Here is a 22,935-nt window from a genome sequence, read left to right as displayed (position 1 = left end):
AGAGTCAAAATGCTACAAGTAAGTCAAATATAAATATTGAAAACAAGAAGGAAGGAAACTTAAGTTGAATTTATTACATTTTTGTGTGGTCAAAAAGTACAAAAAGAGACATTAATGAAATAATTGTTTTTACTCAGATAGAGCCAGACGAATTTCCTAAAAGAAGTTTCCCATTCTCTCCCGGTTACATACAATTCTTATGATTCAATCCCAGATCAAATAAAATGTATTAAATTTCCCTTTTCAGTTTCCCTTGTGGTATTATTTGATATACGTCATGTAAGCATGATCTGCAACATGTCATTATGTGACTGCAAATATTATGCAAGTCACAAGAACGCTATCCAACTAAAAAATATGAGAGCTAGCAAATAGCCGTCGGGTTCAATGGCACTAGTTTGCAAACATTTCCCGATTTCCACTTACTGTCGTCATGAGTACGTCACAGAGTAATAACAAGAAAACGATTCTGTCTTTGTTAACTGCTATTAAACCGTGCCTTGGGAGTAAGGGTCGATAAAAACACAATAATAGCTTGTTTTCTTTTCCCCTTAAAATAGATTGAGGTTTAGAACAAACTTCTTACAACTCGAATACAGGCTCAGATACATGATAGGCCTTTGCGCTGCGTTAATTTTTTTTAGGCAAAACAATCCTTTTGTATACTTGGAACCGTTCGATTGTTTTTATCATACATTTTATTTTTGTAGATATAGGCCTCCTTACCATGCTGTGAAAAGTTAATTTCTAAAGGTGGTCTGGTCTTTAAAATATCGCCACTATCCGGAGCAGTTACATTCCGTATAATTATAGAGTACACAATGTGGAAAACTTAACTCTGAAAGTATTTTTTTTTTCAGTATGGTGGGGGAAAGTGAAAAGATTTTAGGCTTCGAGAAAGACTCTGGTCGACACGTCAGGTCATTCACTCATTTTTTTTATATATTTTTTTTTGTTTAAAGTTTTTAACTTTAAAGGCCGTGGACACTAGTGGGAATTACTCAAAATAATTGTAAGTATAAAAAATTACTTTGTTACAATTAATGGAGAGCTGTTGATGGTATAAAACATTGTGAGAAACGGCTCTCTCCGCAGTAACGTAGTTTTCGAGAAAGAAGTAATTTCACGTATTTGATTTCGAGACCTCAGATTTACAATATGAGGTCTCGAAATCAAGCATCAGAAGGCACACAACTTCGTGTGACCAGGGTGTTTTTTCATTATTAGTTATATCTTACAACTTCGAAGACCAATTGAGCTCAAACTTTCACCGGTTTGTTATTTTATGCATATGTTGAGATCCACCAAGTAAAAATACTGGTCCTTCACAATTACCGATAGTATCTAGTGTCTTTAAAAGTGATAACCAAAAGTGTACATATACATTTAAGAAATTAATTTGAATATTGTGGATTTAAAAGTCGTTGGAAGGTATCATGGACTTTCGGCTACTTTAAAGAAACAATACAGAATTGGTTTTGCTAGCAAAGAAGTTGCTGGCAGTGTAAGCACTTTATGTAATCCACTATAAACATAAACTGACAAACCTGTTTGAAGTTCAAGATCGTTCAACCATCTGGCTCACGAGAGAATGCTGAAAAACTGATTACAAATGTTGCTTTGCATCGATGGATGCCAAAACAAAAAAGATTAAAACGCTCACTGAGCGTCAAACTCCAAACGCAAAATTAGATTATTTATTTCTCATTTAATATGATATTTCAGACGGAAACATTTCAAGGGATGTTTCTACTATCATCATCATTAGATGTTTAAGTGTTATGTAAACCTGTGATCTTCACGATTTTTGTTTCTTACCAATTCTGTAATGTTCCTTTAACACACCAAGCATTTACAATAAGAGCCCAAAACTGGTGGTTGGAGGCGGTGCAACAAGGAACGGTGAATATTTGTCTCGATAAAGAGGGACATACGGTGGATGAGCCCCCCAGGCCCCCCCCCCCCCCCTCTGGGAGAACGTCTTCCTCTCCCCATGTAGCGATCCCTTCGCATGTAATATGCAGCTGTCTTCGCAGGTGAATAGCTGACATTGACGGGAGCTGTTTTATATTTCCTGGCAGTGCTTAGATCAATCTCCTGCCAGCTCGATGCGTCATCACACTGTTAATGATCGTGTCAATTTCTTAAATAAACAAATAAGTGTTAAACAACAACAATTGAATCATCAGTTAAGGTTAAAGGTAAAGTATACCTTTTGTCTTAATCCTATAACATGTTGGCATTGAGATTAAAATTAACATCTGAAAATTTCATTTCAAAAGGTGGTATTATTTTTTAGATGTCGCCGAAAATCCGGAGCGACTATGTGAACGCTGGTAAAAAAAATCTTGATGGAAACACACAATCTAAAAAGCGTTACTCTCAGATCCGAATTTTGGGGCTAATATTAAACTTGTATCTTTTTATGCATAACCACATTAACCCTTTAATCCCTGCACCGCCCGAGTTTGCTGAAATCCAATTTATCAAGATTCTTGCAGTAAATTACTGGAATCGTAGTTCAAATTTTAAAAGATAGCCATGGCTTAATGTGTATGCACAATTTTTTACCCTTTCGGTAATATTTGTATAAAAGTACAAGTTCTCATGGGAACAATAAATGCCTCTCGTTAAACGGCTACGGAAATTTGTATGGCGAATATTGCTGTGCACGGATAAAATGGACACAATGGCTTGTCAAGGCTTTTATCTGGCTCAATGCTCATACTGATTAAATTCGAAGGCGTTAATTTTTGACAATATCAACATAAATGATGAACAGTTTCCTGTTTACTAATGAGCGTTTTATTTTTCGTAAGAGCTAAATTATTTCATCATCATTAGCTTCGACAAGTCAACTGTGAAGGGAGAATTAATAACGATCTATAACAACTAGATATATTATTAACAAATGCGTAGACCTACTAATGACTATCGAGTTTTCTTTTGATGTTCCTTTTTTTCTACAAACACAAGCTAGCGAGGTTTCCTCGAACCGCATACAGTATATCGCTATAGGCGGCTGGGCGGTACAGTGGCTAAATGGTTAGTTCGAAGTGAATGGTTTCTAATGAAGTATATTTAAGATACAAAACGGCAAACAACCCAAAGATAGTTACAATTAAATTATCAAGCTGATTCTCAAATTGAGCCAGGATTAAGGTCAGAGGGAGACGTTTCTCGCAATGTTTTATACTGTCAACCTCTCTCCATTACTCGTTACCAAGTAAGATTTTATGCTAAACATTATTTTGAATAATAACCAATAGTGTCTACTGCCTTTAAGGGTAATGTCTGTGAAAATCTGGCTCATTTGTAGTATGAATATGTAGCTGACAGAACTTTGGTGGAATTAATGTTGTAAAACCAACACAATGTGGCCTACCTATTGCATAATATTCATGGTGAAATATGCATAATGTGTACTATATCATAGCTTCCCTCATCGTATTGCTATGTGCTAGCACAAGTATATACATAAGCGTCTTAAATATATAAGGATATGCTTGCAAAGTGGCCACCTGCGTTAAAACAGAGAACTTCATAAAATTACAACCCATTTTTGAAGATAAATTGATTAATTCTCACGCTTAAATTCTTTCATGACTTGCTCAAATTTCAGCGGGCAGTCCGTCTTCAGCTTTTCTCAGTTCACAGTTTGTGCACAATGAGAGTTGTTCGTTTAGACAGGTGAAATGTAGCAGGTAGCGATACCTAAAGTATTAGTCACCCCATGCTACAGTGCACCGTCTATCTGTGAATTAAATGGAAATGTACACATTCTAGCAGACATTCAGCTTATCATCATCAGCTTATCAGGTGTTCCATGGAAATTAATGAGAACAAAAAACTTTAATTGACGAGACCAAGTTTCCAATAATGGAGGTAGGCCCCCTATCATTTAAACCTAATAAAAAGGTAGCGATATCATAATTCCCAAAGTATAGTCTGGTTTGCAGTATGTATGAAAAGTACACTTGACAATAGCTAGGAAGGTTGTCCATCTAAAGGGTCCATTTAGAATCTATCAGAAGCACCCAAGTCAATGATAATCATGAACAATATATTCCGGTTGGTTGTGTTTCTATTCTAATGATACAAAACAGCGTAACGATTGTGTTACTGCAAGCCTTACTAGATTGTATCTCCACCATGCAACGTTTCAAATCCTACTCATCATGGTGTTACTGCAAACCTTACTAGATTGTATCTCCACCATGCAACGTTTCAAATCCTACTCATTATGGTGTTACTGCAAACCTTACTAGATTGTATCTCCACCATGCAAAGTTTCAAATCCTACTCATGTACATGGTGTTACTGCAAACCTTACTAGATTGTATCTCCACCATGCAAAGTTTCAAATCCTACTCATTATGGTGTTACTGCAAACCTTACTAGATTGTATCTCCACCATGCAAAGTTTCAAATCCTAGTCACGTACATGGTGTTACTGCAAACCATACTAGATTGTATCTCCACCATGCAAAGTTTCAAATCCTACTCATCATGGTGTTACTGCAAACCTTACTAGATTGTATCTCCACCATGCACAGTTCCAAATCCTTCTCATATTAAAGTTGTTACTGCAAACCTTACTAGATTGTATCTCCACCATGCAAAGTTTCAAATCCTACTCATTATGGTGTTACTGCAAACCATACTAGATTGTATCTCCACTATGCAAAGTTTCAAATCCTACTCATGTACATGGTGTTACTGCAAACCTTACTAGATTGTATCTCCACCATGCAAAGTTTCAAATCCTACTCATTATGGTGTTACTGCAAACCTTACTAGATTGTATCTCCACCATGCAAAGTTTCAAATCCTAGTCACGTACATGGTGTTACTGCAAACCATACTAGATTGTATCTCCACCATGCAAAGTTTCAAATCCTACTCATCATGGTGTTACTGCAAACCTTACTAGATTGTATCTCCACCATGCACAGTTCCAAATCCTTCTCATATTAAAGTTGTTACTGCAAACCTTACTAGATTGTATCTCCACCATGCAAAGTTTCAAATCCTACTCATTATGGTGTTACTGCAAACCATACTAGATTGTATCTCCACTATGCAAAGTTTCAAATCCTACTCATGTACATGGTGTTACTGCAAACCTTACTAGATTGTATCTCCACCATGCAAAGTTTCAAATCCTACTCATTATGGTGTTACTGCAAACCTTACTAGATTGTATCTCCACCATGCACAGTTCCAAATCCTTCTCATATTAAAGTTGTTGCTGCAAACCTAACTAGATTGTATCTCCACCATGCAAAGTTTCAAATCCTACTCGTTATGGTGTTACTGCAAACCTTACTAGATTGTACCTCCACCATGCAAAGTTTCAAATCCTAATCACGTACATGGTGTTACTGCAAACCTTACTAGATTGTATCTCCACTATCAGAGTTTCAAATCCTACTCATGTACATGGTGTTATTGCAAACCTTAATAGATTGTATCTCCACCATGCACAATGTCAAATCCTACTCATGTACATGGTAATACTGCAAATTTTACTAGATTGTATCTCCACCATGCAAAGTTTCAAATCCTACTCATGTACATGGTGTTACTGCAAACCTTAGATTGTATCTCCACCATGCAAAGTTTCAAATCCTACTCGTTATGGTGTTACTGCAAACCTTACTAGATTGTACCTCCACCATGCAAAGTTTCAAATCCTACTCATCATGGTGTTACTGCAAACCTTACTAGATTGTATCTCCACCATGCAAAGTTTCAAATCCTACTCATGTACATGGTGTTACTGCAAACCTTACTAGATTGTATCTCCACCATGCACAATTTCAAATCCTACTCATGTACATGGTGTTACTGCAAATTTTACTAGATTGTATCTCCACCATGCAAAGTTTCAAATCCTACTCATGTACATGGTGTTACTGCAAACCTTACTAGATTGTATCTCCACCATGCAAAGTTTCAAATCCTACTCATGTACATGCATCGCTTCCAACGTCTGTATGTACATTGTTTACAATGGTATTAACAATTACAATCATGTTTCCACCCATTTATTTACTTATTGCTTTCTCTCTTTATAGTTGGTGTGGTCTGTCTGTCTGTCTGCCTGTAAAGTTTCCCACATTAAATATTGTTAATCAAGTCACTTTCCTCTTAAGTTAAGTGCACTTCTCCCCCACCTGCATGAAAAAAGGTTGATTTTATTCTTTTGGCAGATGTTGTAAAATCGTGAATAATTAGTTCGGCATTTATTAACAACGGATGAATTTCAGCAAGTACACTCGAAACAAAGTAATTACAGTGTTCAAACTTGGTACTTATATGCAGATGTATATTAAAAAAGTAATAAAAGTTGAAGCACATTTATTTCTACAGAATACAAACATTGTAGTAACCAATAACATATTAAACGGGCAAGTAATTAAATTCCACCAAAACAATACATTTCTCAAAGTTGGGGTGGAGAGGGGTGGGGGCACACAGCTTGTATTTCAACAAATTTCTAGGACAAGAGTTTAGTTTACAGGACCAAAAAAAAACTTTACCAAGTTTCATTTTCATTGAATTCAATAATACCTATAACGGTTTTAAAAGATATTATGTATCGAGTGATTATTTTCTGCGACAATGCGAAAACGAATTGCATTCGATATTGTTTGATATAACTCACTTATAGCGTCCTTAATTATCCATATGGAATGCCTATATATTTAGATTTCTTTGGCAAATTCGGCAAATGAGCACTAGTCAATTTAATTTTCATGCGTTGCAGAAATAATTTAATGCGTTGGAGTCGGTGAAATCTGGAATTTCTATTATTTCCACTAAGCCTCGCCTCTTAGAATGGAAAGGTCAAGTTTTCACCTCAATGCAACAATTTACCCAAATGCGTACAATATTTTGTTTGATCAGATTTAGAAAAACAAATAACAACAACTATTAATTTCAAATAACTACATCATAATTCCAATAGAAAGTTGTGTCTGAAAAATCTCGATGATATGAATCGGTCTCAACCAAAAGCCCGTTAGCCATTTCAGTTAAAGGCACTGTACACTGATGGTAATTAGTAAAAGACCAGTGTTCTCACTTGGTATATCCCATCATGTGCGTAAAATAACAAGCCTGTGAAAATTTTGGCTCAATCGGTCATCGAATTTTTTAGAAAGTGATGAAATAAAAAACACCCTTGTTGGACGAATTTGTGTGCTTTCAGATAGGAATAAAAGACTTCTAGCTTGACGTCTTTAAATATTTCAGTGAGGAATTACCCCTTTCTCAAAAACTACATTGCTTCAGAGGGTGTTGTTTCCCAAAATGTTTTAAACCATTGACAGCTCGCCAATGCTCGTTACCAAGTCAGTTTTTAAGTTAATATTTGTTTTGAGTAATTACCAAACGTGTACCTTCCCTTTAAACTACCCATAACGAAAAACTTGAAACCATTCAATGACAGTTTCAGCAGTCGTTTCAGAAGTTGTTTGATCTTAAAGGGGCGATACTTTTTGCAGATCAAGTTTTCGGTCATAAGATAAACCCCAACCCATTGTGAATAAAGATGTATGTAACATTTTTTACTTGAAGAAGTTTCAGCTTCAATAGTCGTCAAGTTTTTGAGAGAAAAAAAAAGTGAAAATCACACAGAAATGTTTTCAGGAGAGTCGCGTATATCCGTTGTACATGCTATAAAATAGTTGTCGTTATTTTTGTCAAATCGTTTTATACCAATTTCTCAAACACTACAGCACCTCCGCAAGATATTTAATTTTTCGAGCGAAGCTTTCTATCGTCATTAAAACCGTGTAATTTTGTGGAAGTTTGTGTTTTGTTTCGTGCAAAAAGTAACAAAACCCTTCTAAGGGTTGACAAGTAGCATATTTAAGTGTTCCTTTGGTTCCTTTGGACTGGCCATTTAAGGGACAACAATAAGAAAGGCAAGAGAGAGAATTTTTTTTATTTATTCACTTAATTATTTTTCAAATTATTAATTGATTGACTGATTGTTTGTGTAATTAATTAACTTATTTATTTATTTTTCATTTATTTGTCTTTTTTGTTTACTCATAATGTTTTATAGCGTTGTCGTTTCTGTTATGTTTTTTTCCCTTACACTGTTGCCTTGTTAGTACTTTCTGAACTTGTACTGTTGAGGTCGAATAAATGATAACAAATAATAATAAAAGATACAAACATTACAAACAGAAAATGGCTGTTCGTATTTGTTTTAAGAATGTTCAGAAAAAGAAAAGAAAAAAGGCTGTACCCCAGGCACCTGATCATAAAATGCATGCACCCTTAAACAATGATCTATTAAAATGTAAATATGTCTCCAACAGCGATGTGATAAATCATTATGCAAATTAGTATAATTATAATTAAAAATTATTCACCGTTTATTGGGTTTGCAAATTAGTTTGAATTGATGCGTTTTTTTTCCTTCAGGGTCAGTAATATGGGTTATTGCTCTTATATGAAACAAAAGAGGGAACACTTTTGCGAGAAGTCATCCGCGTTAATTAAGTATTGATCTGAGTTTACCCTCGGCTATTTTTCTCTGGAACGGGTAAATGTGGCGGAACAGAACTCGATATGTTCGGTTGGAAATGGAAACAAACATGTTTTATATGTCGGATTTGAAAGAGTGCAGATCAAGTCGTCTTTAGTGGGCTTGAATTGGATTTGGCTTGAAAGGGTTTCGAGCTGTTGTTTTCAATCGGAAGAAAGAGGAGGATATAATAGAAGAGGAGGATGTTTTCAAACTTATCGAAGATTGTTTTTTCTTGTTTTTTTGTAGAATAACGCAACACGCCTGTATTAAGTGTATGTTTATTATGCACCTGGGAGTTGAAGTCGGGGAAATTGCAGTCGTAAACATAAAACATAACATGTCGGCAGGTGTGTTTTTAATATACTTTGGAGTCAGATATGTTTTCCCTTATTTGATTCAAAGTTTTGTGTTTTAACAAAATGGAGACGCGTGACCATTAATTGTGAAGAAAATTATAAGATATGGACATTGGAATGGCATAAACAGACAATTTTTATTTTATTCACACCCCTTTTTTGTCGGAAAAGGTCAAATGCTTTTTTGAGTGACACCACCCATGGTATCAAACTAACGCCCAGTTTTTTTTGCAGTGTAGATGCATCGATCTCCATTTTGAAAATGAAAAATGGGAAATGAATTGCTCTTTGAAACGCATCCAGATTTCGACCCACTCTGTACAATTCTAATGACTGAAACTAAAGTGCATCCTTGCTATAGACGAATGATTATGATAGATTGTACTAAGGCACGACGGGGTACCGGTCTGGCGGCGTTGGTTCTCCACCGCCTCTTATCAACATGAAGGTTGATTAAGACAATGCAGACTATATTTTTCATGTGGATGTTATTTTGATCGAATACTTAATCAAGCTTGGCATGTCTCATATGCATATTGCGTATCTATTACAACAACAATTGTATGTCAACTAGTGATAAATGACCGAACCTAAAAGGGACTTGGATGAACGGAAATGACAAGCTTCATAATAAACCATTACTTATTAAAGCACCGCTACTTTGCTTGAAATCTTCAGCAAGATTTGTTTTATAGACACCAGAGTGCATGTTGCAAGGCAACATAATAACGGGGTCTGTATACGTTTGGTGATGGCTCTGAAAATTAATGCCAATAATAACTAAGGCCTACGTGGGGAGAAGTACGGCAGCTTTGGACAGTATAATACATCTATATTCTTATACATATATTCTTCCTGCATGGACTTCGCTCCAGACTATTTAAAACACATCGACCACCTTTTGAAATGAAAGGTTCACACGTTAATTGTATTGTATACATACCAACATTTATATAGGATTAAACCAATCGAACGATAAAGAAAAACAGAAGAAGAAGTAAGCAATGCTTTTAAGGTGCGTGCAAGATCCACGCGAAGCAGATGTAAACGATATCTGCAGGTATTACACACAATGCCAAGGGTGATAATAATGACTATCACCAGATAATTAATTCAAAATAACTTTAAAAAAAGAAAGACGTTGTGTTGAATTGCATGACCAAAAAGCCAGCGTACTTTAAGTTAGTAAGTCTCTTTACTATGCAAAGGCACATTCTGTGATTAAAGAGTAAGGCCAACCAAATGCTTCATGTACCAACTGACCACCAGGTATTTGTAAACAATTGCGCACAGTCATTAATTTGTTTAAAGGGAATGTACACGTTTGGTAATTGTCAAAGACCAGTCTTCTCACTTTGTGTATCCCATCATATGCATACAATAACAAACCTGTGACAATTTGGGCTCAATCGGTCATCGAAGTTGCGAGAAAATGATGAAAAAAAAAACATCCTTGTTGGACGAATTTGTGTGCTTTCAGATAGGAATAAAAGACTTCTAGCTAGAAATATTTTATTGTTTTAGTGAGAAATTACCTCTTTCTCAAAAACTACATTAATTCAGAGGGAGTCGTTTCCCACATTGTTTTATACTCTCAACAGCTCTCCAATGCTAGTTACCAAAGTCAGTTTTTAAGTTAATATTAATGTTTTGAGTAACTACAAAACGTGTACCTTCCCTTTAACGGTCATATGAATACCAAAATGTTCAGTTTAAACAACTAAGTATTCAGACCTTTGCCTAATATATATAAAAAATAAAATAAAATAAAATAAATATACAAAACACGAGTAGAATAGATGGCGTCAGATTTTGAAAAAAAAACCGGACCTTCATCATGGGGTACGAACCAGTACAAACAAGTACATAGTCATCTAGAGCAAAACCAATCAATGTTATTAGTTTGGATGGCAAAGAACCAATCTGAGTTAATAGTGAGGACAAATGATGGTCAGTGTTAAAGGCACTGGACACCTTTGGTAATTGTGAAAGACCATGTTTTCTCACTTGTTGTATCTACAAAATGCATAAAATAGCAAATCTGTGAAATTTTTTGACTCAATTGGTCATCGACTTTGCATCAAATAATGAAAGAAAAAACACCACTGTTGCATAACTTTGCGTGCATTCAGATGTCTTTTTAAGATTCAACTATAATAATAATATTAAGTTGCTTCTTTCTCAAACACCACAAGACTATCAACAGCTCTTCGTTACCAAGTAATTAGTAAATTTGTACTGGTATGTTCGTGCAATCTCATTACTTTGTTTATGACAGTAGAGCAAATAAATATGAATGCAAAAAATGTAAACTGAATTTGTGTGTACTACATGATCCTCTCAAACACTGAATATACCATTTCTGAAATCAATAAAATATACATATTAAACTGTTATTGCAACTGTAAGTTGTGGGGAAATTTAATTTTGTTTGAACATTTGCTCATTAAAATTATACTGAAATGGTATTATAATATAATAATATAAAAAATAACAAAGAGTCGTTATACAGCCTTATTGAGTTCTATGTTTAGATAATAATGCATTACAAGTTATGAACCTCAAGTTTAAATGGCAGTATTCTGGGTGAGATTGTGACATTGATAACACTTATTCAGTCTGACTTGTTGCTTAGCTTCAAGTCACAGAAACTATCACTTGCAGGCAGAGTATTCGCTTGATTTCTAATTATATTAATACTGACCGCAGGATAGACTCAGGTATCAAAGCCTAACGTCATGCATGTAAGATTATCCACCAACAAGCTGCTCCGATATTACAAAGTGACCGTACCGACTTGTATCGTTTCTAGCACACTGAAACGGAGACCAAGTTTATTGCTAGCCTCGAGATACAAGTCGCTACTTGAGTCATATTCTTCTCTCCAAAGAAAACAAACCAGAAGACAGCTTTAAATAACTCTTACTCTCAATTTGAACCACACAATCAGAAGTTACCTTTTACTGGGGCTTTATATAAATTTGCAGGCGTACTTTCCTAAATTGGAAAACTTACTTCAAAGAGCAATTTATCCTTCCGCTTGAACGAAGTTATTTTTGTATATATCATGGTTTCTCCGTGTCCTAGTTTTACCTGGCTGTTTAGCCGCCACACGCGTTTCATATATTGTACAGCTCAGAATTTCTACTTAAAGGATTTGGGTACCTTTTCAAAATGTCCACAGATTTACATTAAACTTACAGGGTTCGAAGATAATGATAGTGGAAAGCTTCCCTTCAAATATTACTTACTGAGGTGCTGTAGTTTTTGAGAAATGAGTAAAACAATGTCATGGAAATACGTTTGTAAATGATTATAATAATTTTCGTCTCATGAGACGAAAAATATTTTCATGACATTGTTTTACTCATTTCCCCAAAACTACAGCACCTCAGCACGTAATATTTCCAGGAAAGCTTTCCACTATCATTATCTTCAAACTGTGTAAGTTTAGTGTAAATCTGTGGACATTGTGTTTTTTGTCCTACAAAAGTTACATAGACCCTTTAAGTTCAAGTCAATTCAATTAAATGGACATTTATTATTTTACGTTGACATTGACTATCAAGCATACAGTTGAACACAAACATTAATGAGTATAATAATGAAAGATGGATGCCTAATTATTCAACATTCATAAATACCTCAGACAGTTTCGCTATTCCTAGTGGTGGAGAGCGCATCACGTGGGTGTGTATAAACCTTTGTTAATGACAAGTAAAAAGTGTTGAAACATGGGCGTGACACGCGAGCTTGCACCTGTGCTTATAAGACAGTTTCTTCATTCTTATTGGTTGAGAGCAACGGCCGCCACATCACGCGACACGCGCGACAAGCACAGCATTCCCTTTTAAGGAGTTGTTTACCCGAGGGTCTTACCATTTCATAGCTGGAGGGGTGTTGTGTTGAAAGAAATCATTGAACAATTAAAAAAAAATCATTTATTCTACTTTTTGACCAAAAATGGTTGATGTTTTGTGACCGAAAAGGTATTTATGAATGGGAATCAAAGTGTGTTGAATCGGTTTTCAACTAGTGGTTTAAACCCGCCGAGGCCTGGTTCTTGATAATTTACCTCGACTTCGTCTCGGTAAAACTATCAAGAACCAGGCCTCGTTGGGGTTAAACCACTAGTTGAAAACCTCTTCACCACACATTGATTCCCCATGTAATAAAACGTATACATATTTCAAAGATGATACCGAGTGTAATTAACATTCTAGCCAACATGCAGGGAAAAGGGTTAGCATACTGCTTTTGTACATTTCGCTGAGACAGTGCTTAACACGGCAAGGACAAACAAAACAAGTGATAGTTGCATGAGATAAAATGTACCTAATTAGAAATTGCTTAAACTATGGTTGATAAGATACTGAGTCAACCGCAATGCTTTCACTTTTTTTGTCAATGCCTTTTGTTAACGAAACCAGATATCCTCCCATTGAAGTGTTTAAGTCTGTCGCTAGCCATACATGTTTTATGACTAATAATACAACGGCTTTTAGCTTATAGGCCTACTAAACATTGAAATTGCCATATAAGGTCGAATAAAAATATATAATGACAGTTTTCAGAAACAAAGATAACGCTTTGTAATGGCATGAATAGTTATCGTGTGGATACGGCGATGCGCTAACGATATATCACTGTTGCACTAAGGTGTGAGTTACGTTTAAACCAAGCGAAGCGTTATGGCTGTTACTACGTCAGTACCTCGCCAGCGTCACACACCTGTAGGTGTTCTCTACACTGCTAATTATGATATAGATTACGCAGTTCATCATCATGCATGGTGGAGTAATGCTAAGGAATTGAAATACATGGTTATTTTAGGGTTGCTCCCACGTCGATACTGTTGTTATTGTAAAATAAAGCAGTTTAGTTTTTCTTAAAGGAATACGGATGACAGAGGAATGGAAAACAGACACAAGAGGAAAGCCATTGCTAGGCAAATTTGATGTTATGTTTTTAAGTTGACTGACACTTTGTTTCATTAGGCGTAATTTCGTTAACAAGAGAAAAAAAAAGACTCACTTTCTCGAACATCGTAATACTGCATATACTCGTCAATCTGTTTCAACAAACATTTCTGAGAAACTTAATCTTCTCTGCTAGAAATACAAATGGGACCGTCAATTATTCATCTTATTATAAACCTCATTAGATTGTGGTTTGGAGCGTGCCGTACGCGTGTCGGTCGCGTGGCAGCAGAGACTGTTGCGGTCGTGCGGCCATCGGGCGGGCAGTGTGGGCTTATGTTTGTTCCTACGACCCTCTATCCAAAGAAGAAGGTTGGCAAACTCACGTAGGAGTGGGAGATGTTTTAAAAGAAATTTTTACAGTATTGCAAATTGTCACAGACCAGTCTTCCTACTTGGTGTATCTCAACATATGCATACAATTACAAACCTGTGAAATTTTGAGCTCAATCGGTCATCGAAGTTGCGAGATAATAATGAAACAAAAAACACCATTGTCACACGAAGTTGTGTGCTTTCAGACGCTTGATTTCGAGACATCAAAATCTAGTTCTGAGGGCTCGAAATCAATTTTAAGGAAAACACTTCTTTCTCGAAAACTACGTTACTTCAGAGTGAGCCGTTTCTCACATAGTTTTATACTATCAACAGCTTTCCATTACTCGTTACTAAGTAAGGTTTTATGCTAATGATTATTTTGAGTAATTACCAATAGTGTCCACTGCCTTTAAGAGAGTGATCGGGAAAATGGGAATTTCCCACAAACATATTCTGATTTCGGGTCAAGTACTCGTAAAATTTCGAAACAAACCGTTCGTGTTTCTAATCAGCAGAGTGTGGGTTCGAGTCCCAGTCGTAGCAGTGTCCTTGTTGAGTAACACACTTTACCATAATTGATTCGTTCTTCGGATGGGAACATTATAAGCTGTAGTTTCTGGTATTAATAAATAAACCTGTGATATTTTTTTCACAGGACTCGGGAAAGTACTGAGTATACAGTGCTAATACACATCGGTGTATGGGTAAAAACCAAAATTAATATTCTTTATCCCCGATGCAAATTTAACATCTATTATATCGTTGCGGTACCCGCTGCCAAAACATAGGATTCGAACTGCCTCTAGCTGCCGGGCAATCTCGGTAGTCTAGTTGGTAAGACACTGCTCTAGAATTGCAAGGGTCGTGGGTTCGAATCCCACCCGAGTAACATGCCTGTGATATTTTTGCACAGGACTCGGGAAAGTACTGAGTATACAGTGCTAACACACATCGGTGTATGGGTAAAAACCAAAATTAATAATAAATAAACAATAATGAATAACTTGTAAAGCGCACAAATGCATAAAAGTCCTCATGGCGCCATAAAAGAACCAATAACAATTAGTAAATGGAAAAAGTAGGGGTTAACCCTTGTGTTTCTAGTTCACATCAAGCACCAGTTTGTACAGGTTTCTTCAGGCTAGCGAGCTACAGTGATTAAGTTTACTAACAAGGCATCCTTTAATAGTTCCATTACCAAAAATATAAAACATTAAAGATGATACAGTGAATTTCAAAGTAAAATGGCCCACACTAGACCAAATGGGATTTTTGAAATGCAAACAACAGACCGAATGGGATTTTCGAAATGCAAACAACCCTTTGTATGTTAACGGTCATGTCTAAATCCAAATGCACAGCCTGATGACAACAGAATATAAGAAGGTCTGAAAAAGCCATTGCATTTGCTTGCTCAGATCATGGGTGAAGAAAAAGGAAGAAAATTGTCTTCCCCCGTGCCCAGATCAGGTTTCCTTTATGCAATAGCCGGCGGACATAACAGGTCCCATGTTCAGCCCTTTATATGACCGGCCTTTAAAGACACTGGACACTATTGGTAATTGTCAAAGACCAGTCTTCTCACTTAGTGTATCTCAACATATGCATAAAATAACAAACCTGTGAAAATTTGAGCTCAATTGGTCATCGAAGTTGCGAGATAATAATGAAAGAAAAAACACCTTGTCACATGAAGTTGTGTGCTTTTAGATGCTTGATTTCGAGACCTCAAATTCTAAACTTGAGGTCTCGAAATCAAATTCGTGGAAAATTACTTCTTTCTCGAAAACTACGTTACTTTAGAGGGAGCCGTTTCTCACAATGTTTTATACTATCAACCTCTTTCCATTACTCGTAACCAAGAAAGGTTTTATGCCAATAACTATTTTGAGGAATTACCAATAGTGTCCACTGCCTTTAACGTCATAACAGCGTTTAGAACCACGTTTAACGAACTCATCTTTATGCATGGTCATGAGTATGCAGCTATGTTATTTAGAGCCAAGAGTCGATCATTCCCGTGGGTTTGTAAAGGGAAACCGTTATGATGTGAATGTATGCCAGACGACACCCCCACCCCACACCCGCCCCAACCCAACCCCCTCAAAAACATGTAATATTCTATAGACACATTTATTTTACCCAATGGTCATTATAAATAATTTCGTTGTCATTTTACATAGGTTTGCAAAATGTTTTCAGGTGAATGGTTTATTGCTTAACTTTTACTGATTCTGTTGCTACATGGGAAGGTTTGTTGCTTTTGTGTGACTTGATTAAAAAGAACAGCACAGAGAAAGTTATAGTCACGGTGGCTTTTGACTTGATCCTTTAAAATATCCTTTATGCCGGACATTTTCGTAATGCGCTGTGAATTATAACATAGTGCTATTAAACATGGTGGTTGGAAATCGATTCCACAGTCCTATGAAACATAATACTAGGGTAAGATGAGGGGACCCCATTATTGTACTGATTAGCATCGTCAATAGACCCGTAGAAACGACCCCGAGCGGCAGGCCGGCACCATCTGAAGAGTAGTTGGTCTTGTCCCGGCCAGACTCACTCTCGCAAACTCCATCAATTAAGAAATTCATCATTATATAGAATGAGACAGCGTGTATGGACAACTAGTGTTCAACACGAAATGACCTTGTGAGCTTTTAACTATATCGCTGGTTAAACGAGTTATGGTATTATACATGTTACAAAGAATACTATTCAATTCCACGAATTGTGATTATAAATTATCTCATCTGCTGTATAAATCATAAAAGGGGATAAAGTAGTCTGACAGACTCGACATGAAGGATTTCTCAAAAATCACTTTTTGACAAACGAAGAGAGAATGGCGTCTACGGGGTTATGATATTGAAGCATGTTTTAGTGCATCACGATGACGGAGCACGTAGTCTCATCTCGTGACGACTACCACAGCCCATTACAGTTCAGACAAGTCAACATTTTGTCAAATATCCAAGGCGCGTTGGTGCAACAAACTTCAGATTCATCGGTGTCCATGTGTCGACAGAGAGTAATTTCATGTGCCCTGATGTATAGCAAATCATTAGACTCATTTTCCAACTTGTTTAGTAAAAATGTAAAATCTATACAGCTTTGATTCACGAATGCAAGCCTAACCCCTTTTCAATAAAGTTCATTGTTTGGGGGTCTTAAGCACTGGACACTATTGCCAATTACTCAAAATAATTTTAAGCTGTAACGAGCAATGGAGAGCTGTTGATAGTATAAAACATTGTGAGAAACGGCTCCCTCTGAAGTAACGTAGTTTTTGATAATCTCTTACAACTTCGGAGACCAATTGAGTCAACACTTACACAGATCTGTTATTTTATGCACATTGGAATACACCAAGTTAGAATAGTGGTCTTTGCCATTGACCAATAGCGGACAGTGCCTTTGAGGATATCTGTTACTATGTTTCATTTCTGCACAACAATATGTGATCACTTTTAGTACCTGTGTGATTTTTCTAATACTATTACTAGCTTTCCCACGACTTTCTGTATTTTAAAGCAAATGTTCGAACTTCTCGGTAATACAGTGCTTTGAAACAATTTATTCCTGATGCCAGAATTACATAACCTTTTGATTGTATGAGATCCATTTACTACATGGGTACCATAGAGCAGCTTAAGCACAGAAAGTTGCTAAGCAATAATGACATTTTGCTGATCAGAATAAGATGACGATATGTATCGTTTCGCTTCTGTTCGTTATTTCATTTCGAAGAAATTCGACCAACTCCAATGATCTCCATTACCGTTAAAATCCAATACTGCGATATGACGATCCGCGCCGAGAGTATATATCTTTATCACAGTGTGGCCATCTTGATTTTACTCCATTCCAACTCATTGTAACCAAACTGAGGCTGGACTGAAATAACAGTTTGGTGCCATGTTTGCGCAATGAATGTGAGCATTCATTACTGTTGTTGGAAACAGGGAACGTAGATGGTGACAGCGTGATAAAGGACTATTATATTGCTTCTGTGTTCATGACTTGTCTGTCGATCTTTCATCTACTACGTACAACCTTGGAAAACAGCCCCAGTCAAGTCAATTAATCTATTACGGTCAATGTTTCACAGTCATGTTTCATTATTATGTATGATTGATGGACAATCGACAGTAACTAATGGAGTCACGGGCCACAGTGCAAAATAAAATGTGATTTATTCAAATGATTGAAACGAGTTTAATCTTAGAATGAGGGGATGCAATAATATAGGCATTGAGACAGAGAGACCATTTAAGGAACACGTTGCCTTGGATCGGTCGACTTGGTCTTTGAAAAGCGTTTGTAACCGGTTGTTATAAAATGCATATGATAAGAAAGATATTTTAAAAGTAGAATAGAATGATCCACGCAAGTATCACTTGATATTGCGTGGTTTTCCTTTACCTCGTCGACAAACACGGTCGGCCATTTATGGGAGTCAAACTTTTGACTCCCAAATTTTGACTCCCATTAAAGGCCAACCGTGTTAGTTCGCAAAGTAAAAGGAAAACCACTCAATTTCGTAGATCATTGTGTTCTACTTTTAAAACCTCTTTCTAACCATGTGCATTTTATAACAAACGGTTACAAACGCTTTTCAAAGACCAACTCGACCGATCCAAGGCAACGTTTTCCTTTAATGTTTAAATCCTCCTGAGATAGCGAACTGCAATTGTACGTATGGGGGCTACAGACAGGAAATTAAAAAAACTGAATTTTCATTCAAAGCCTGCATGCACATATAAACCTAGATTTGATTTGGTATTACTGCAATAATGCTAGGGAATTTTGAAAACAAAGATAGTAAAGGCCAATGTACAGGAATGAGAATATTTTTAATCAAATATATATATGTGTACTTTTACTTCAAAATATTACAGCCTGTATAGTGTAGCATTGACCAGAAGAGTCAAATTGTGCATGATCATTAGCAATTTAAACATTATTATGCAACATTACACTGGTTGTCATTGGTATCAAATGCAACGTATACTAAACATACTTGTTTCTATGGTTTTTAAAATGGTATACATCGTTATATATAGTTCATTTATAGGAATGGTATATACCCTTTCTAACTATTACAAAAATATTCAATTTATAATTTGAGGAAGGATTTACTTTTAAGAAAGTTTGGTTAAGAGAAAGGGATGAAAAAAAAACATTTCAATCTGAGAACTGTTTTGACATGAATTTTTTTTTCCCAAATTGTTTTTTTTCAGTACGGGTTATTCTTCGCGCTTTGAATAAGTAAGGTTATTATTATTATTATTATTATTATTACATGGACATAGCCGCTCCAGATTGTTGGCAATATCTCAACAACACCACAATCTTTTGAAATATTCACAAATTAGTTTTATAGTTTGTAATTAATACCTTTAATAGGTCCTTTTGGTTCTTTTCAGAACCACCCCTGCCAACTCATTTAGTATATTCATTTTTTTTTATTAACGCTGCTAAAAATGGTACTCTTGAAATAACAAGAAATATATTTGTTTTAATTTTTATTGTGTCATTCTTAAAGATCTTAATAAAAACAAATTCTAGGGAGTGACACAAGACAATAGTGGAACATTCGTTCTTGTTTCAAGAAAACAATTTTTAGCAGTGAGTGCATGGGGCAGTCTGAAATACACACTGTGCATCGTGACTGTAGGAAGCCTGTGTAAATTCCAGGCAAGATTGGGTGGCGTGTAAATTAAAGCTTGCAGGGAAAATGTTAATAATTATTGATATTCGATGACTAACAATGTAAAGCAGATCCCAAACGTGCCCCCTTATTGCTTGCTCTATATCATCCTTGACGGCTCCCGTTACGGGCAATCGACCCTCCATATGAATGCTAATAGAAATAAATTTACAATTAGCAAGACCCAATTTTTGTAGTATGTGCGGGGTGCCGGTGTTTTTTGTCGTCCCTGGCGGGGAGGATATTTCAAACAAGGGGTATGATGAACGAGCTGTAATATAGGTCTACCTTTCCCTTTGTAGGTTTAATTACACTATTTATTTATTTTCATCCACTAAATTTCAGAACTTTTGACAGTGGTGCAATTAACGGATAATAAAACAGAGCTGTCTATAAAGCCACCAATGTCGAGGCTGAGCGTCCTGAAAAGTTATTCCCATCAGTAAAGGCCTACTGATTGCGTGTCTACACTATAGCTTAAAGACAAAGTAAACCTTTGGTTTTTGGAACAATTCGAGATGTTTTACTCAATATAGCTAATAATAATTATCTGAAAATTTCATTTCAAGGGGTGGTCGAGTTTTTGAGATGTCGCCGCCGGAAATCCGGAACGAAATGTCCACGCAGGGAAAAAACTCTCTTCTAGGAATACACAATCTCAGAAGCGGTACTGCGATATTGCATCTCAGATTCATTTTTTTCTGTATTCATAACTACATTACTTTAAAGTGAAATTTGTCTAAAAATGATATACTATCAAACTCTGCTGTAGGCTTCTAACCAAAGTTTGTTTTTTACTGCCACTCATTTCAAAATACATTCCCTTTAAGCCAACGTGTCTATCTTGTTTCTACAGTATACAATGTACTTTGGTGATTATCTTACAACTAGTGTGTTTTGGTTCTTTCAGCATTGACTGGATTTAATTTTATTTATTAATATTGCTGTATCTAATACATTCCCTTTAAGCCAACGTGTCTATCTTGTTTCTACAGTATACAATGTACTTTGGTGATTATCTTACAATTAGTGTATTTTGGCTCTTTCAGCATTGACTGGATTTAATTATATTTATTAATATTGCTGTATCTATGAACACCGGTAATTTATGCAATGTTAATGAAGCAGGCTTGTTTGAGTGGATTTTTCTTCTCTTTCAGACAGGGGGAAATCCCCAAACCCAGAACAAAAAACAAAACATAAGCAAACAAAACATAGGACTGCACCAACAGAAAATATAGTTGAATAATTAAAACGTTCAAAAATACAGCCAAACAGCCAGCAACAAAAAAATTACAAAGATGCATCATTGTGATGGGAATTTGATTGTTATTTCCTTTGTCCCTGTAATTAACATCCATATATAGACGTTGGACAATCCACTTTATTAAAATTCCCCGCATATAAGCCCGTTGTTCCGCTTGTTTAGGTCTATGTACCGTTAATAATAAAAAAAAACACATTTGTATGGCGCCGAATCCATTGCCAAACGCTCCCAGGCACTTGACAGTATTAAAAATTACAAAAACTTTAACATTCAACAAAGAAAAGTAAAATCATAAAAAAAAGTCAGAATAAAATCCACAAATGTGATCGATGTCAAGCAATACAGGATAAAGTAAACAGATATCAAATTATAAGCAAGCTATACCTGGCTTACTTTGGGCCTTGCCTCCACGCGCTTCTTATTCTTTTGTTGTATTTGATTTATACATGTATGCATTACAATGTAGTTCTGTATTATTTGGGGAAATGTGTTTGTGGAAATAAATGTCAATTGAAATGAATTGAATTTACCAAACCACACAGATATGCAGCAAACAATTCGACAGCGCACCAGAACAATACTTTGTCACTTTACGCTTCTCATAACCTTGCAGAACGCAAATCAAGCGAAATATAACTTACCACAACGTGTGGTAGCTTACCACACACAACCCACACATACTTGCTATGGTTGTTCCTCTGTGGATTCCAAGTCTCTAACAAAGAAAAACATGTGTGGGGTCCAATGTGTAAATTACCCCACAACGACACTTCCGTAAGGCCACACCTCTGTGATGCAAACACTGAGTGCCAACGCACTTACGAAAAAGCATATCGTCAACATGTAATAACATATTTTTTTGCAAATCCACATTGTGGTTCGAATCATGATGTGGACTTCTTTTGTTTTCAGGTTTACACTTCATATCTACCGCTAAAACAATGCAACCACCACCCCCCCCCCCTAAAAAAAATAACACAAAAATAGAGCGCAGTAAGGTATTTCGGTATTTAAACTATATAAAATCAATACAAATAAAACCGGTGTTTGGCGAGCAAACGTTGCATCGTGGCAGACCAATAATAGCTATACGGCAGTTTTATCGCTGAGAAGCAATACTTATTTTCCTTCAAACAGACGTGGTTTCGATCATAACTGCATGAAAGAACACGCTTCCGAAATATCATTACTACATATAGAATGGCTGTGGCCAATGATATGCAAGATACTCTCAATGAAACTCCATTGTCTATAATAGTGTTCATCTAAAACCAACACTTTTTCGGTATAAATATGAAAACAAAATCATACTTGTCATGTGCATGCTTCTACAGTTGTTTTTGCATTTGTGCATGTTTGTTATTGTCTCTTGTTCGCTGTGTTTTAATGTGTGATCAAGGGTCTATGTGGGCCTATGCCTATAGAGTATTTGCAATAAAGGTAATAAACTAACAGAAATTTTTGGGAACAGTAAACATAATGTGATACGATATACCATCCTTATACCTCCCCATTCCATCACATTCTAAAAACATTTCAGAAACCCAACCACACCATGTTTTGTACGTACCCTTTTTGTTCATAAAAGTACTTCAAATTACGTAAAAAAAAATATCTATAATAATCTTGGGTGTGTAAAGGTCATTCCGGATAGGGAAGTGTACAGGCAACCAGTTACAGGCAACCTCAAAGAAGAACATAAAACATCCACATGTTTTTTAAAAGTAATTTACTTGGGACAAAACTATCTA

This window comes from Asterias rubens, chromosome 7 (genome assembly GCF_902459465.1).
Source record: "Asterias rubens chromosome 7, eAstRub1.3, whole genome shotgun sequence".
NCBI classification, from domain to species: Eukaryota; Metazoa; Echinodermata; class Asteroidea; order Forcipulatida; family Asteriidae; genus Asterias; species Asterias rubens.
The sequence above is the reverse complement of the archived record's forward strand: the minus strand, read 5'-3'. Positions refer to the sequence as shown.